The sequence below is a fragment of the Aotus nancymaae genome, unplaced genomic scaffold (assembly GCF_030222135.1).
Source record: "Aotus nancymaae isolate 86718 unplaced genomic scaffold, 86718_ANA_hifiasm-v0.15.2.pri h1tg000079l, whole genome shotgun sequence".
Classification (NCBI taxonomy): Eukaryota; Metazoa; Chordata; class Mammalia; order Primates; family Aotidae; genus Aotus; species Aotus nancymaae.
In genome coordinates, this window is record NW_026988494.1 from 11,171,030 (window position 1) to 11,186,804 (window position 15,775).

General features: G+C 42.2%; 1 non-coding gene across 3 annotated transcripts in view; it reads left to right on the forward strand.

Moving 5' to 3' along the window:
- Positions 1-15,775, forward strand: part of LOC105726351 (tRNA methyltransferase 9B (putative)) — a 196,547-nt gene that overhangs the window by 2,486 nt on the left and 178,286 nt on the right. For all 3 annotated transcript variants that reach the window (XR_010339638.1, XR_010339637.1, XR_010339639.1), the window contains exon 2: positions 5,182-5,306. This is a non-coding gene — a transcript (tRNA methyltransferase 9B (putative)). The remainder of the gene's footprint in view (positions 1-5,181; positions 5,307-15,775) is intronic.

Here is a 15,775-nt window from a genome sequence, read left to right on the forward strand (position 1 = left end):
ATGCAGTGACTCAGTCATAGCTCACTGCAGCCTTGACCTCCTGGACTTAAGTGATCCTCCCACCTCAGCCTTTCTGAGTAGCTGGGACTACAGGCACATGCCTCTATGCCCAGCAACTTGTTTTTGTTAACTCTTTGTAGAGGAGGGTCCCATTATGTTGCCCAGGCTGCTCAAACCCCTGGCCTCAAGCAATTCCCCTGCTTCAACCTCCCAAAGTGCTGGGATAAACCACCATGCCTGGTCCCCAGTAGCATTTTTATATACAATACACAGATGGAGGGGCTCTAGAGACCACCCTTTCATACCTCTCATTTTATATATGTGAGAAAATTGAGAGCTGAGAAGCTGCTAGTTTTGTAGAAGTCATACCGGCGAGGGAATCTGGACACCTGGTGCTGACTGTATTTATGCCTCTATGCTGGGGAAGAAGTCACCTGGTTTCCCTGAGCCTCGTTTGCTGTCTGTAGAAAGAGGGAACTGGAACTATCCCTAAGGTGCCTTCTGCCTCTGGAGCCAAGCCCCAGGGCTTGGTTTGAAGGCAATTAGGAGACAGAGCGTCTCCCAGACTGAGAAGCACAGCAGTGTGATACCTGCTGAAAATGTAACAGCAGGTGAGGGCTGAGAATAGAAGAGAAAGATATCAAGAAACACATTTTCTTGGTGCACACCCATCCCTGTTTAGAGAGAGGGAACCAGTCTCTGAGACCTGAACACCTGCAGTCAGTCTCTGTACAGGGATCCCCTATTGTACTCACACCTCCTTGTCCCTAATGTAAAACTGTGGGAGGCTGAAAGAAAGCTGGGGGTGGGGGGGCAGGGGAGAGCTGATTATATAACTTGGGCATTTGTGAGAAAGTTTATGTAAGATGCTAAAAATAGAATATATGATTGCTATAATAGCTTTCCAAGTAAAAAGCCCTAATGAGGACAACCTACCTGAGTAGGTTAAATAGAGCTGATACTAAGTGCAAGTCTAAAGCCAGTTGCCTGCAATGACTGCCATCTAACCAAGTACTGTTTACTGCTCATTGCGAACATATTCTTTGTTATCCCTACAGAGTACACAAAGTGCTCAGGGGCCACTATCCTTATAAAGGGTGCTACGCTTTATTCTTAATTTCTAATACTCTGAAGAATCTAGAAATACTAAGTGTGTAACCCACAGCCTTTTTTTTTTTTTTTGGTAGTCAAATTGATTAAATGAATACATTTCCCTGCATCAAGATGTTTAAAAAGTAGACATAGGAATAAACCCCATATGTTAGTGAACAAATTCTAAGAATGTACTACACATATGAATCCCCCAGTACTTTCCATCCTCCTTCCTTGTTGCACCCCCAGCCACCACACCCTCGCCTTTAGTAGTTATCATTATCTGACAAATTACATACACATTACTTGTCTCCACCCTCCAGAATGTAAGCTCCTTGAGATCAGGGATTTCTATACATCTCGTTCACTGATGTGTCACTAGCACCTAGGCACCAAGAAGACACTAGAAAATCATTGTTAAATTAGCCCACCCACAAAGATCTTGCTCTGTTACCCAGGCTGGAGTGAAGTGGTGTGATCATAGCTCACTATAGCCTCAACTTCCCAGGCTCAATTGATCCTCCTGCCTCAGCCTCGCAAGCAGCTGGGCGTTAGCCACCATACCCAGCTAATTTTTTAATTTTTTGTAGAGATGGGGTCTCACTATGTTGCCCAGGTTGGCCTCAAACTCCTGGACTCAAGTGATTCTCCCACCTCCCATTCCCAAAGTTCTGTGATTGCAGGTATGGCCATTGTGACCATCCCCTTAGTAGTATTTTAATGTATCCATTATTCCTTGGACTTGTTCAGAAGCCTTTTATATCTTGTTAACCTTTGTGATATTTATTTGCTGTGATCTGAATATTGGTGTCCTCCCATATGTTGGCATCTCTATATGTGATAGTATTAAGAGGCAGTCATTTGAGAGGTGATTAGGTCATGAGGGTGGAGCCCTCTTGAATGTGATTAGTACCTTTATAAAAGAGTGTGAAGGGGCCTCCTGTTCCCTTCTTCCATGTGGGTACACAGCAACTGGGCACCATCTATGAACAGAAAATAGGCCCTCACCAAACATAGAATCTACTGGTCCCTTCATCTTGAACTTCTCAGTCTCTAGAACTGTGAGTCATAAATTTTGGTTTATAAATTACCCAGTCTAGGGTATTTTTGTCATAGCTATCCAAATACATGGAGACATTAGTGTTCCATGCGAGAGAAAAGAGGCCTTCAGGTTTTCTACTTAATTTCACTTAAGTTTGAAAATAATGTCCCCTCCTCTAATGACTTCAGAATTGGAAGAAGAGATGTGCATCCTTCTCTTTCATCCAAGGTCCTGCTCTTTAGCTCAAGGCTCACACCTGTCCTAAAACATGCACTAGAAACTGACTAAAAATTATCTGTAATGTACATTGACTTGATACATTCTACATCTTGCTTCTCATCTTGTTTCTCTTGACTTTTTAAGCCGTTGACCTGGTTGGTTGTTCTGCCATTTCCTCCTTGTCTTGACTCTGATCCTACACAGTTTCATCCCCTGGTTATGAACTCTTCCATCATCTGCAGTCATCATGTCTCTTTATTTGGCACTGAACTTGTAGGCCATATTGCAATACAGATCATCTGGTCTAATCTAGTCACAGGTGTTTTTCTACTTGACGTACTTGACCTTCTTCACCAAACATCCTCCCCACCCAACTAACTTACTCCAGTCTTTCATACAAAATTATAGATGTATTTCTCTTATCCATGTTACTCATTAGTTTATGAACTGCAATTCTGAATCCTTTACAATTTACCTAATGACTCAGACTTTTTAAAATCACACAGGAGCTGAAAATGTGCCAGGTAAAGTTGCACTGCATGCCTTCGTTCTCTAAACTAGGTGAAACCCCAACCGCACCATATAATCCTGGGAATGTATAAAACAAAATGACATAGGAGGAGAACAGTGGCAGGGGATCCTCTATATTTGATGGGCATAGGGGATTTACCCGATTGCCACTATATTCAGGAACTTTCCAAAGGCGTAAAGTCACTTAGTGTTGGTCACTAGAGCTAGTGATTTTTTTTCAAGAAGCTGGTTATCACAACTCATCTCTCGTACAAATAATATTTTGTTAGATCCTGTCCTAGGAAACCATGTTAAAGCTACCAGTCCACATCCTTAATTCCACAGGCTTCACTCTTTCTTCTAGTTGTGGCACAAGTGCCCATAACCATTAGAGTCAGGTGCTAAGCATCAAAGCAAACACGTTTCTGTATGTAGCACCAGAGCCCTTTTCTCATTTGTTCATACAACCATTTTTTAAATTGAAGATCACTTATGTGTCCCAAGCATCAACTATTCAGCAGTGAAGAAAGAAGTTAAATCCCTTGTGGAATTAATATTTGGAGAAGACAAACAATAAATAATATCAAATATACAGTATAAATGAAATATACAACATGTACAAAACCAAATATATAGTATAAATTAAATCCACAGTATATTAGGGATAGTTGCTAAAGATAAAAAACAGGTAAAGGAGATAAGAAGACCAGGCAAGTCACCACAGAGGGGGTGGCATTGCATAAAAGTCTAAAGGAAGGACGCTTGGGGCTACCTAGCAGAAGAGCATCTCAGGCAAGGAGAAAAGAAATGACAAAGGCCCAGAAGAGACCGGTGTGCCTGGACACTAGTAAAGGTTGGGGATTCCAGCCAGAGTTGAGGTCAGAGAGGTTGCACTGTAAGGGCACATCAAGTGCCAACTTCCAGGTCACAGTTGGGACTTTGAATTTTCTTCTGAGTGCAGTCAGAAGCAGACACTGTGTTTGGAAGAGCATCCAGTTGGAGTTTTGAAATGACAACTCTGGTTGCTGTGTTGTAGTGGAAAAAAGGGGTGAAATGATCAAAGCAGAGGCTGCTTAGAAGACTGATGCATGGATCCAGGAGAGAGATGCTGGTGTCTTTGGAGAGGGTGGTGGCCGGGGAGAGATGAGAAGGGGTCCGATTTTGGATATTCTCTGAAGGTAGACCCAAAAGAATTTTCTGGCAGATCAGATGCCAGGTGAGAGAAAGAGAGGAGTCGAGAATAACTCTGAGATCTTTTGACATATATAAGCATCCCACCAAATCTAAAATCTTCAGACTTTGCCGATATTCCCAGGAGTTTAGGAAGCACTTAAAAACAATAATGCTAATAATAATGCTGGAGACTGTATTCAAATTATTAATGCTTTCTTTGCTTTCTTGATTGACATATACATATATGGTATATATAGTTTACTGAATATAACTTTATATCTGTTTCCACTTGCAAAATTATTTCTCTTACCTAAAGAATATCCAAACTTGTCTTAATTTTAAAACAAGTGTTGTAGGCTGGGTACAGTGGCTCACACCTATGATCCCAGCACTTTGGGAGGCCAAGCAGGCAGATCACCTGAGGTCAAGAGTTCAAGACCAGCCTGGCCAACATGGTGAAACCCGTCTCTACTAAAAATACAAAAATCAGCCAGGCCAGGTGACAGGCACCTATAATCCCAGCTACTTGAGAGGCTGAGGCGGGAGAGTTGCTTTAACCTGGGAAGCAGAGGTTGCAGTGAGCTGAGATAGTGCTACTGCACTCCAGCCTGGGCAACAGAGCAAGACTCTGTATCAAAAATAAATAAATAAATAAATAAATAAATAAATAAATAAATAAAACAGATGTTAATGTATTGGGCCAGAGTGGTGGTGGTGGGGCTTGGCTGTGGGGAGAAAGAGTAAGAGTGGTCAAAAGGACTGTCTGATACACCAAATGGGAAGTATAAGTGAAAGACAGCATGTCTTAGTCAGCTTGGGCTTCTATAACAAAGTATTAGGTTGATGCAATTGCCATAAAAAGTAATGGCAAAACTGCAATTAATTTTGCACCAACCTTATACCATAGACAGGGTGGCTTACAAACAACAGAAATTTCTCACAGTTCTGAAGGGTAGAAATCTGAGATTAGGGTGCCAGCATGGTAAGGTTCTGGTGAGGGCTCTCTTCTGGGTTGCAGACTGCGTATTTCTTGTTGTGTCCTCACTTGATAGAAAGAGACTGAGCTAGCTCTCTGGCCTCTTCTTATAAGGACACTAATCACAGTCACAAGGGCTCCACCTTAATGACCTAATTATTTCCAACAGGTTCCACCTCCTAATGCCATCACTCAGGGGATCAGATTTCAACGTGTGAATTTTTAGGGGAACAAAAACCTTCAATCCATAACAGAGAAGAAATGAAGAAAATAAATTGCCCAGCTGTATTAATGGTAAGTAGATTTTTCTTGTTGTTGTTGTTTCTGAGCAGAATCTCTGTCACCTAGGCTGGAGTGCAGTGGCACGCTCTTGGCTCACTGCAACCTCTGCCTCCCAGGTTCAAGTATTTTTGTGCCTTAGTCTCCAGAGTAGCTGGGACTACAGGAGTGTGCCACCATACCCAGCTAATTTTTTGCATTTTTAGTAGAGATGGGGTTTCACCATGTTGGCCAGGCTGGTCTCCAACTCCTGACCTCAGGTGATCTACCTGCCTTGGCCTCTCAAAGTGCTGGGATTACAGGCATGAGCCACTGCTCCCCGCTAAGGGTTTTTGTTTATTTGTTTGTTTTTGAGACAGAGTCTTGCTCTGTTGCCCAGGCTGGAGTGTAGTGACACGATCTTGGTTCACTGCAACCTCCCGCTCCTGGGTTCAAGTGATTCTTCTGCCTCAGTCTCCTGTGTAGCTGGGACTACAGGCGCGCACCACCACGCCCAGCTAATTTTTTGTAGTTTTAGTAGAGACAGAGTTTCACTGTGTTAGCCAGGATGTTCTCGATCTCCTAACCTCATGATCCACCTGCCTCAGCACCCCCAGGTTTTTATTACTAACATCTTATTCCCAGAGTAACTTTGCTACAAGTGCTTTTGGCTTTAGAGGATTTATGAATCCAGTTGCCACTATATCATTGTCTCCAGTGACATCAACTTAGGCCTAAAAAATGAAGGTCTTTCCCATATAAAGTGGCTTTCCTAGATTTAGATCAAACCTCCTGAGCAGCATGAGGAATTCTGAAACACCTCCTTTTTTGTTTTCCTTAAAATTGATGATTCAAAATATGAGTAGATAGCTCAAATACAGCCAGCAGTCACTGAGTGTACTCAACTTTCATTTGTATCTACTTATATAAACAGCTTCCTTAAAAGAATGCTTTGGAGTTGCTTATATGATAAATCAAGCTTGTTTTGTGTTTATATGAAAACAAAATGGATCCCCATATATAAACAGGAAAATTGGCAGCTGCCAAGATGGTATTGTTACCTGGAATCCTCCCATGGGATGAATCCTTTAACCAAGGAGATCAACAAAGTTGGAGCTCTGGACCAGCAGTCTTGGTTCTTGTGATAGTGAGCAAAGAACTGCCAACTAACACCAAAATGCAGGCTCAAAATAAAGCTTTCTTAAACACAGTAATATACTCTTAGAGGGAGAGCAGACTGATCTCTGCAAAGAGAAATCAGACTCTCTTTATAGAGCTCAGGGTGCTTTCATGCAGTTTCTAGGAAGGAGTTGAGGCTTGGGCTATATTTAAATCACAGGATTATGTCATTTGATTAGCAGTTTATGCTTATATCACTGAAGTTAAACTGCACTTCTTTACTCATAATTTGTTAAGGAAAGCCCACTCAGGGGGCCAAAACCTCATGTAAATTTTATTATAATGATTGTATAATGAGGATAGGGTTACCTGGGTTTATGGCCTAGATGGACTGGGCATGTGCCACTTTAGGGGATTTTTATCTGTGCCCAGTTCTTCTTTCTCCAGGATGTACTGGTCACAGACTTTGCCACAAGCGCCACCCATTAGGGTGGAGATAAGGTGGTCTTGCGGCTGAACTTAGGTGGGCCAGGGCCTGTTTAGTGACAGCCCTTCTACCCTCCTCTCTCGCCCCTCCCAGCTGCTAATGTCTATCTAACCACCTGACATTATGGGTGGGACACCATGTTCCTGTGGTAATGTCAAAAACTGTCTTACCAAAGGGTAAGCCCCCTTGATTCTGTTCACCCATGGGTGAAATTTCTCCAACTCTATGTAGGAGGAGAGGGTTGTAATAGATCATTTTCCTTTTTTTTTAGATGGAGTACAGCTCAGTTACCCAGACTGGAGTGCAATGGCACAATCTCAGCTCACTGCAACCTCTTACTCCCAGGTTTAAGCAGTTCTCTTGCCTCAGCCTCCTGAGTAGCAGGGATCACAGGTGATGGCCACAACGCCTGGCTAATTTTTTTGTATATTTAGTAGAGACGGGGTTTCTCCATGTTGGCCAGGCTGGTCTCGAACTCCTGACCTCAGGTGATCAGCCCGCCTCGGCCTTCCAAAGTGCTGGGATTACATTCCAGTTCAGGGAGACTATAATCTCTGAACAAACACATTCCTGCCATCCAGTGAAAATGAAGCCTTGGGGCCCACAGGTGATACCTTTTATTTTGCAACTTAAAACCACCCAAATCAGCTCTCAGAGGAGTGGGCCAGCCCTGTGGAGGCAGTGTCTACATAGTCTTCACAGCTTCCTCCAGCACTTGACACGGGGTTTCCCTTGTGTTGCGGGGCGGGGACCAATGCATTGTGGGTGGGGAGGGAGATGTGAGCACAAAGGGCTGAGTGATTTGATAGGTGATAGGTCACAATGGGTAGAAGGATGGTTTAGGTGAAGACATCAGAGGAAGGTGAGAGTGGCAGATTGGGCTCAAGCTGCTGTGAATAGGTGTTAGCCTGGGAGGCCCTGTAACCAATCAAGCTATTTCTGTAGAGTACTTCCAGTTTTCTGTCTATAAATAATCCCTGACCAGGGAGCTCTCTGAACTCCCACTTATTCTAGGTGTTGCACTGGGAGTCCAGTGTGCCCCCTCATCTGCCTGCCCCCCACATCTCTGCACCCGCGACAGAATGGGCACAGTCTCGATCCTGGTGCCAGGATCGACATCGACTGGCACCAAAGGCCAGAGTAGAGGGTAATCAGTGTCCCCATTCTAGCCCAAGCCCTGCTTCCTGGGTGTTCTGGAACAAAATGGGGGCCTGCACAGGAGCCCTGGGTTCCAGGGAGACCTAGCTCAACAGGGCAGCCTTTGAGATGTGGCGAGAAAGGTGTGGAGCAGCCACCAAGAGTTGTCTTAATGAAACATTGCCAGGAGCCATGAATCTGTGTAACCATATTACCCTGTGGAAAACAGCCAGCAGAGGGCAAGTTTAACAACTCCACGGGGAAGCTCCAGGGACAACTGTGCAAGAGTGTACTGTTTTCAAGTACGAATCATTCTGATGAAAGAAAAAACTTTAGACAAATTAAATTGAACAGAGTTTAATTGTGCAAAGAATGATTCATGAATCAGGCAACACCCAGAACAAGTGGAAGTTCAGAGAGCTCCCTGGTCAGGGATTATTTATAGACAGAAAACTGGAAGTACCCTACAGATATAGCTTGATTGGTTACAAGCAGGCATTTGCCTTTTTTGGACATGTTCTGATCAGTGGGTAGCCTGTGATTAGCGGAAGTTCTGTTGCTATGACTGGCTGTGACACAGCTATTTGTTACAAAAATATGCTCCTAAATTAGGCTTTCAGTTTGTTTATCTACTAAGTTAGGTTGTGGTTCCTGACACAGAAACTCAAAGTATGGAGGCATCCTCAGGCCAAAATTAAGTTAATTTAACAGATTTTTAAAAGAGACTTTTGCCAGATAACAAAAGAGGAGTGATATACATGTATATACACCATGGGAATGGTGGCTTGGACCTTGTATCCACCAGCCTCAGCCAGGAAATACCTGATGCCGTGCTGCTGGCCTGACCAGAAGTGGCAGAGAGGCTAGGCGTGGTGGCTTACACCTGTAATCCAGGCACTTTGGAGGCTGAGGCAAGTGGATCACCTGAGGTCAGGAGTTCTAGACCAGCCTGGACAACATGGTGAAACCCCACCTCTATTAAAAATACAAAAAAAAAAATTAGCTAGGTGTAGCAGCAAGAACCTGTAATCCCAGCTACTCAGGAGGTTGAGGCAGGAGAATCACTTGAATCCAGGAGGCAGAGGTTGCAGTGAGCTGAGATCACGCCACGTACTTCAGCCTGGGTAACAGAGCAAGACTCCATCTAAAAATAAACAGAGAAATAAAAAATAAGTGGCTGAGACATCCATGGTAGAAGCTTCAAGCCTATGAAGACCTTGGAGGCAACAGGGGTGCCTCCTTGAGGTTTGTAAAGACAGCCATCCACAGTCATGACAACAGTTCCAACTGAAGTTTGCCACTGGCCACTCATATCACCTGCAGCTGTGCCCCTGCAGATGCAAAAGATGTGGGAAAACCTTGTTTATCCCCTAAGACCACCAAGGAGGCTTATATCTGTACCCAGACCATCCCCGCTGAGGACACAATGGACACCTGTGTGTGAGGCAGAGCCCAGGGGCCATGGTGCTCCATGGAGAAGGGGATCTGCATCAGGCTGGCATCAGGAACTTCCTACAGTCCCCAAGGTGTTTGGGGTCACCTCCTCTGATTATGCTGAGGGGGAAAAATTTCAACACATCTCCTGCACATGTGTGTTCATGGAAGTGCACTCTTCTTCATTCTAATCATAATGCAACCAGTGTTCAATGAAGGGACAACAGCAGTGGTAACAACAAGCATGACAGCCTGTGCTATGGACACACAGGCCACCAAGTCTGCAGACTCAGAGCACATTAACACAGCACCAGCAGGAGCAGCCTCCTTCATGGATCCAGGAGGACATGGAACCAGCACACCATGGCAGGTGTACTCAGAGGAGCTTTAGATAGTTGAGGCAACTGCTTACAAGCATGTCCCTGTGCTCAGAGTGTACATCCAGGATGCCAGGAGGAGCTTCTGGTCTCTCCCCAGAGAGCAGTCCAAGTGTGGTGACTGAAGGAGCAGAAATGACTGGCAAGCCTGTTGCAGAAACAATTAAAGGCCCAATGGCAGGACCCCTTGTCTGGGCCTTGCAGAGGAAGATTACATGAGTGAATGGATGAGACAGAAGCCAGAAAGTCTCAATTCCCAAGACTGAAGCCCAGAGAGCGAGAAAAAGGTAAAGGACAAAACTCCCACAAGAGGCCACTGCCATCACCAAAGGACTGGAGCACACAAGTCAACCCTATGAGCATTCATCTTCTGGTCCTTAGCCTGCAACAGACCAATAGGGATGAAAAAAGGAAATAGCTAGAGCATTCCAGGAGGCTGAGGACACAGCTTCTCCCCCCATGAGGACACAGCTTCTCCCCACTATGTCAGTATATCTGACTAATAAATTGCCAGTCCCATTCTCACCACGAAGGAATCTAGATTATCTCAGACACTGGGGAGGAGCACACACCTATACTCACAGTTACTCAGGAGACTGAAGCAGGAGGATCCCTTGAGCCCAGGAATCCAAGACGCCTGGGTAACATAGCAAGACCTGTATCAAAAAAAAAATAAGAGGGAGTCAAACTACGACAAGTTTATGATCTTCAGGCAAACATGACTATTGGCAAAGTTCAGAGCCTGCTTTACTCACCTGGAGGAGAGTAGAGAGGTGGGATCAAGTCAGAGACTGCAGAAAAGAGCAGTATGGAAAACCACACAGTCAGCAGAGTATGGCAGGGGCTGGGGATCACTGGGACCGTAGCTGAGGTGAGAGGGACAGCAACTTTAAAGGCCATCTAAAAGGAATTAGAGCATGGAGACGAAGGGGTTTCTAGTTTAGATGGCCTTGATTTAAGTAAATAAATATAAACAAATAAAATACATTCTTAGAATGAAAAAAGACTATAAAGCATCATCCAAAGGCACATGTCATTTCCTTATGAAATTCACATATATGCATTGGGAAGAAGCGTTGTCTGAGGTAGGGAAGGAAGAGTTGCACACTGAAAGGGTGACCATAGTCCAGTGCTGGTCAGTAGGAGAGTTTCTTCACTTCCTTTTTTTTTTCTCCAAAATACATGCATTTCACTGTTGAGCTTTGTGATTCTTAAATTTTAGTGAGTCTAAGAATAATCTGAGATGCTTTTCTGAAATGCAGATTCATGGCCCTGGACAAACTGAACCAGGACCTCATAGCGTGGGACTATCTTAGGTGATCCTCATGGAGATGATCCAAGGTGTGGACTCAAGGCTAACATTGTACATGATCCAATGGAAGAAGAGACCTTGAGAGTTAACAAGTAGGGCCTGTAGGTTTTCATGTAAATGTGCCCATCTTTTTTGGACTAGGCATTGGTTCATTTCAATCACAGTTACTGTCAACCTTTATGCAACTAATACTAGAATAAGAGTTTACTATATGCCAGACACTGTTTTAGCTGCTCTACTAGTTGAACCTTTCCATATCTTGAAGATCTGGTTTTTAGAATGCTACATGCAGATTTGCCTGGTGCTCCTTAGCTGCTGCCTGGTATACCATTGTATGAGTGAGTGTCATACGTACGACTGACTGTTCCTCCTAAGGGAGATGGCATGGGAAAGACAAAAGGGACAACGGCCGTCTTTATCCTTTTCCTCTGACAATAACCTTTGCAATGTATACAACATTCTCTGACTTTCCAAGGCTTTATAATGTTTTCTTTAAATAAATATGCTGTGAAATATGTAATGGGGGAGGCTGTGAAGAACCTTCACACAATACGTAAGAAATTATAAATCTTTCTATTTTGAGACAATGTCTACATTGAGAAACAGATAAATCTATCTACCCCTCATTTTAATCAGTAATCCTATCTCATTGGATTGCACTTGCCGTAAAACTCACAAAACTGGAAAATAGGTTAATTAGTAGAACAGCATACATATTTCAGCAAAAGAAATAGAATGCTTTATTGCCTCAAGATACCAAATAATTGCTTCTTTTTCAGTATTATCTAGTCTCAGCCTTGTGTAGTATGTAGAAATAATAAAAAAAAATCTTTAGTGAAATGATAGTCACTTTTAGAACACTGTTTTGCTCTGGTTTTATAAACCAAGAGAATGAGAGGTCTGCCATATTGACATGTGTGGTCTAAGGTCTAAAATTAAGGCCCAGTGTTATGCGCTGCCTTGACATCCATTGAAATTGGGAGGCCTTGAATGTTCTCATCGCAATTTCCACTTTTTGCTCTGCTCTTGTAGATAAAGTTGCTTGGCTGACCAACTTTCCTTTCAAGGGCACCAGAGGCAATTCCTACTTATCCTGGAATATTGGGTTTCAACTTCCTGCTAGCTTTCTGAATTGTTCAAACAAACCAATCATTTCATCCTATGAACCAACAGACACCTCACCCTCTTGACACTAGAAAGCCTGCCTCCCACAGCCCCTGGTTGTCCATTCTGCTCCTGAATGCAACCCTACTTGGTCTATAGTGTCCCCGCCACCATTCCCTGGGCAGTGACTATAGCTGACTAATAAACTGCTGTTGCTCTTATTTTTCCAGTGTTGGTAGTAGCATCTTCAGCCATCCTTATAACCATAGGGCAGGAATCCCTCCCTCACCAACTGAATGAATAGGAGGTGATTAAAATATGTTTTATCCACTGAAATAAGATCTTTATTAAAATAAAATTAAGTATATATGCATAATTTTAGAAAGCATTAAAAATTAAGTATTTTTTTCACCAATACTAAGATAACCAGCAAAAGCGCTACTTGGATATTTTCTTTTTATTGTGGCTTGTCCTTGTAATAGTCTGGAAGCAAAAATATGAATGGTAGGCCAATTGCACAGTGTGTTAAAGGACCATAGGTTATCACAGTCACTAGTGAGCCCAGAAATTAGTCAATACTGGATGAAGGAGGAAGTTCTCATTTCTCAGGAAGCAAACTAGGCAAATACAAGAAACAAGGTCTCCTACAAGTTTATTTATAAATGGATTAGGAGTATGATAACACCTATGGGTTGACTCAACAAAAATAAGAGCTCAGGTCACAAGGCTCATAAAGGACAGCGGGCATCATGGCTCTAGAAGAAAGGTTTTGGTGGGAAAGAAGGGAAGAGGGTCCTGGGAGGTGTTACCATCAAATCACTTCTCTGACTCTTCTGTACATGCCAAGCAGGGGCACAGCAGCCCTTGCTGATTTCTACCCAGGCATGATTTCCATACCCTAGTGCCAGGCAGCAAGGCCATAAAGGCCCACACAGGCTCAGTAAGGAATATATTTTGTAAAGGATAACCTGGAAGGTGAAGCCTGTAACAGGGAAGAGGGCTTTGACCTACTGAAGGCAGCACTTGGTTTGGTGGTTGCCTTCGCTTGTGTTTGTGACTGCCTTTGGAGTGCCAGTGCTGAAGTGAATCATACAACTTGTCTGCACAACATCAAATGCAGCTGGCTGTTGTAGTAGCAAAGCTGCTATCTTTAATTAGCAACTGCATGGTTGCTAATCACACACTGGTTTATTATCTTCTTTAATCCACTTAATTTTTCGAGATAGATACTCTTATCTACATCTTACAAATGACAAAATTGCATTAAGCAACTTATTCGAGGTTGTATAGCTAATAAGGAATGGAGCCTGGACTTAAACCCAGAGACAGCGTTCATTCTTTTTTTTAAACAATTTTGTATATATTTGAGGTTTGCAACATGATGTTATAGGATACATATTGATAATAAAATGGTTATTACTATAGTGAAACAAATGAACATATCTTTCACCTCAAAGAGTTACTGTCTTGTGATAAGAGCAGCTAAAATCTACTTATTTAACAAAAATCCCTAATACAATTTTATTAACTATAGTTCTCATGCTGTACGTTAGATCTCAGACTTGTTCATCCTACGTATCTGCTACTTTGGCCTGTATCTCCCCATCCCACCCCCCTGCCTCTTGACCTTGTGTTGTTTAGATTCCACATATAAGTGAGATCATGCAATACTTTTTTTTATATATCTGGCTTATTTCACTTCATATAGTGAAAATGGTATGTGTGTATGCATGTATATATGTATGGATGGATTATAACATATATAATGAAATACTATTCAGCCTTAAATTAGAAGAAGATTCTGCCATTTGTCACAGCATGAGTGGATCTGCAGGATTCATTCTTAATAGCATACAGGATGGGTCTGGGCATTTCTGGGAGAAGGGACTAGAGAAAGAGGGCTACTAGGACAATCAACTCCAAGTACAATGCTAATAAGAAAATAGGCCATGTCTTTAGTACAAGTATAGAAAAGTTTGTTTTTGACAGAGAAATGAGAAAAATTCAACCAGGTGTCCCACAAGCATATGCCATTAGGACCTAGTCATAGCAGACTAGATTATAATAGACTGGCCATAATAGAGTTGAATTCCTTTAACAGAAAGTGACGGGATAATTAAATAACATGAAATAAATATGTATTTACACTGTGTGTTTCCTGTCACTTCCAAATAGCTTGAAACTTACTGTACACATTTTTCAAAGCAGTATTTTGTGTTGTGCAGAAAGCACAATCCAAAACATGGGTGCTCTGAAGGGCATCGATCTGCAGCCAGCCCCGTTCTGCATTGGTTATGTGTTTATCTCTCTTTTCCTTACATAAGCGTGTTTATGTTATATAACATCAATACCTAGACCAGTAGCCAAGTGATGTTATGCTAACCGATGGGAACAGAAAAGTACTGCAGAGCTCAGCACCTCACAACAGCCCTTCCTTCTGATGATATCTGGTAATTAGAAGCTATTCACCTTGGGAACACACCCCCTGTAGGTCTGTAATTAGTCCATTTAATTTTACTGTTTCTTTGACATTGATCGCAGTCTGCCTTTAATTCCCATTTATTACTTGTTTTGATTTAAGAAATTTTATTTAAAAATCCTTTCAAGTATTTAAAAAAAAAAAAAGAAAAAAGAAAAGAAAAGAAAAAAGTGACCTGGCCTCATACCTGGTGACTTTTACCAATGTCTCCTGTTTGAATCCATTGTTATGAGGTATTTTAGACATAATGATTCATAATGGCATTTACAGAGCTTAATGTTAGGTCTGAAAGATTTGCTTGTAAATTACATAACTTCAGTTACATTCATGCTAATTGTGTTGCTTCAGAAAAAAATGTTTATATTGACATTAAATCATTGTGTTTTGGAGATACTGTCTTTCATTAAATCTGCTCATGGTAAAACCAGACTACTTTAGTGTCCTTCACTACTTCACTTATTATAATTCGTATTTATGTATACTATATAAATATATAATTACCTGTACACATATGCTCTATAACCTCTAATTTGCTTTGACTCCTTTTATTTTGTTGAGACAGGATTTCTCTCTGTTGCCCAGGCCTGTAGTGCACTGGAGTGCAGTGGTATAATTATAATTAACTGCAGCCTTGACCTCCTGGGCTCAAGTGATAATCCCTTTTTAGCCTTCCAAGTAGCTAGGACTATAGGCACATACCACCACACCCTGACTCTTCTTTATTATGTTGAAAGTATGTTAGGATGGGTATATGTATCTTCTGCCTCCACAGGCTTCAAAACTCCTAGCACAATACTCTGAATATTGTGAAAACACACACACACACACACACACACACACACACACATATGCAACAGGATTTTGTCCAACAAGAAGAGTTTCAAGTCAATTAACAATATTGTAACTTTGGAAGTATCTCACAGGAATCAAACCTAAATGACTTTTCCCAAATATAAGCCCTCTCTTGGGTAGTTTTTTTCTTAGAGTAAGACACTTTCAAATTACTTGTTTGTAGTTCATATAATCAAATAGCTGTATGCTTTCCTCCTCTGAGAG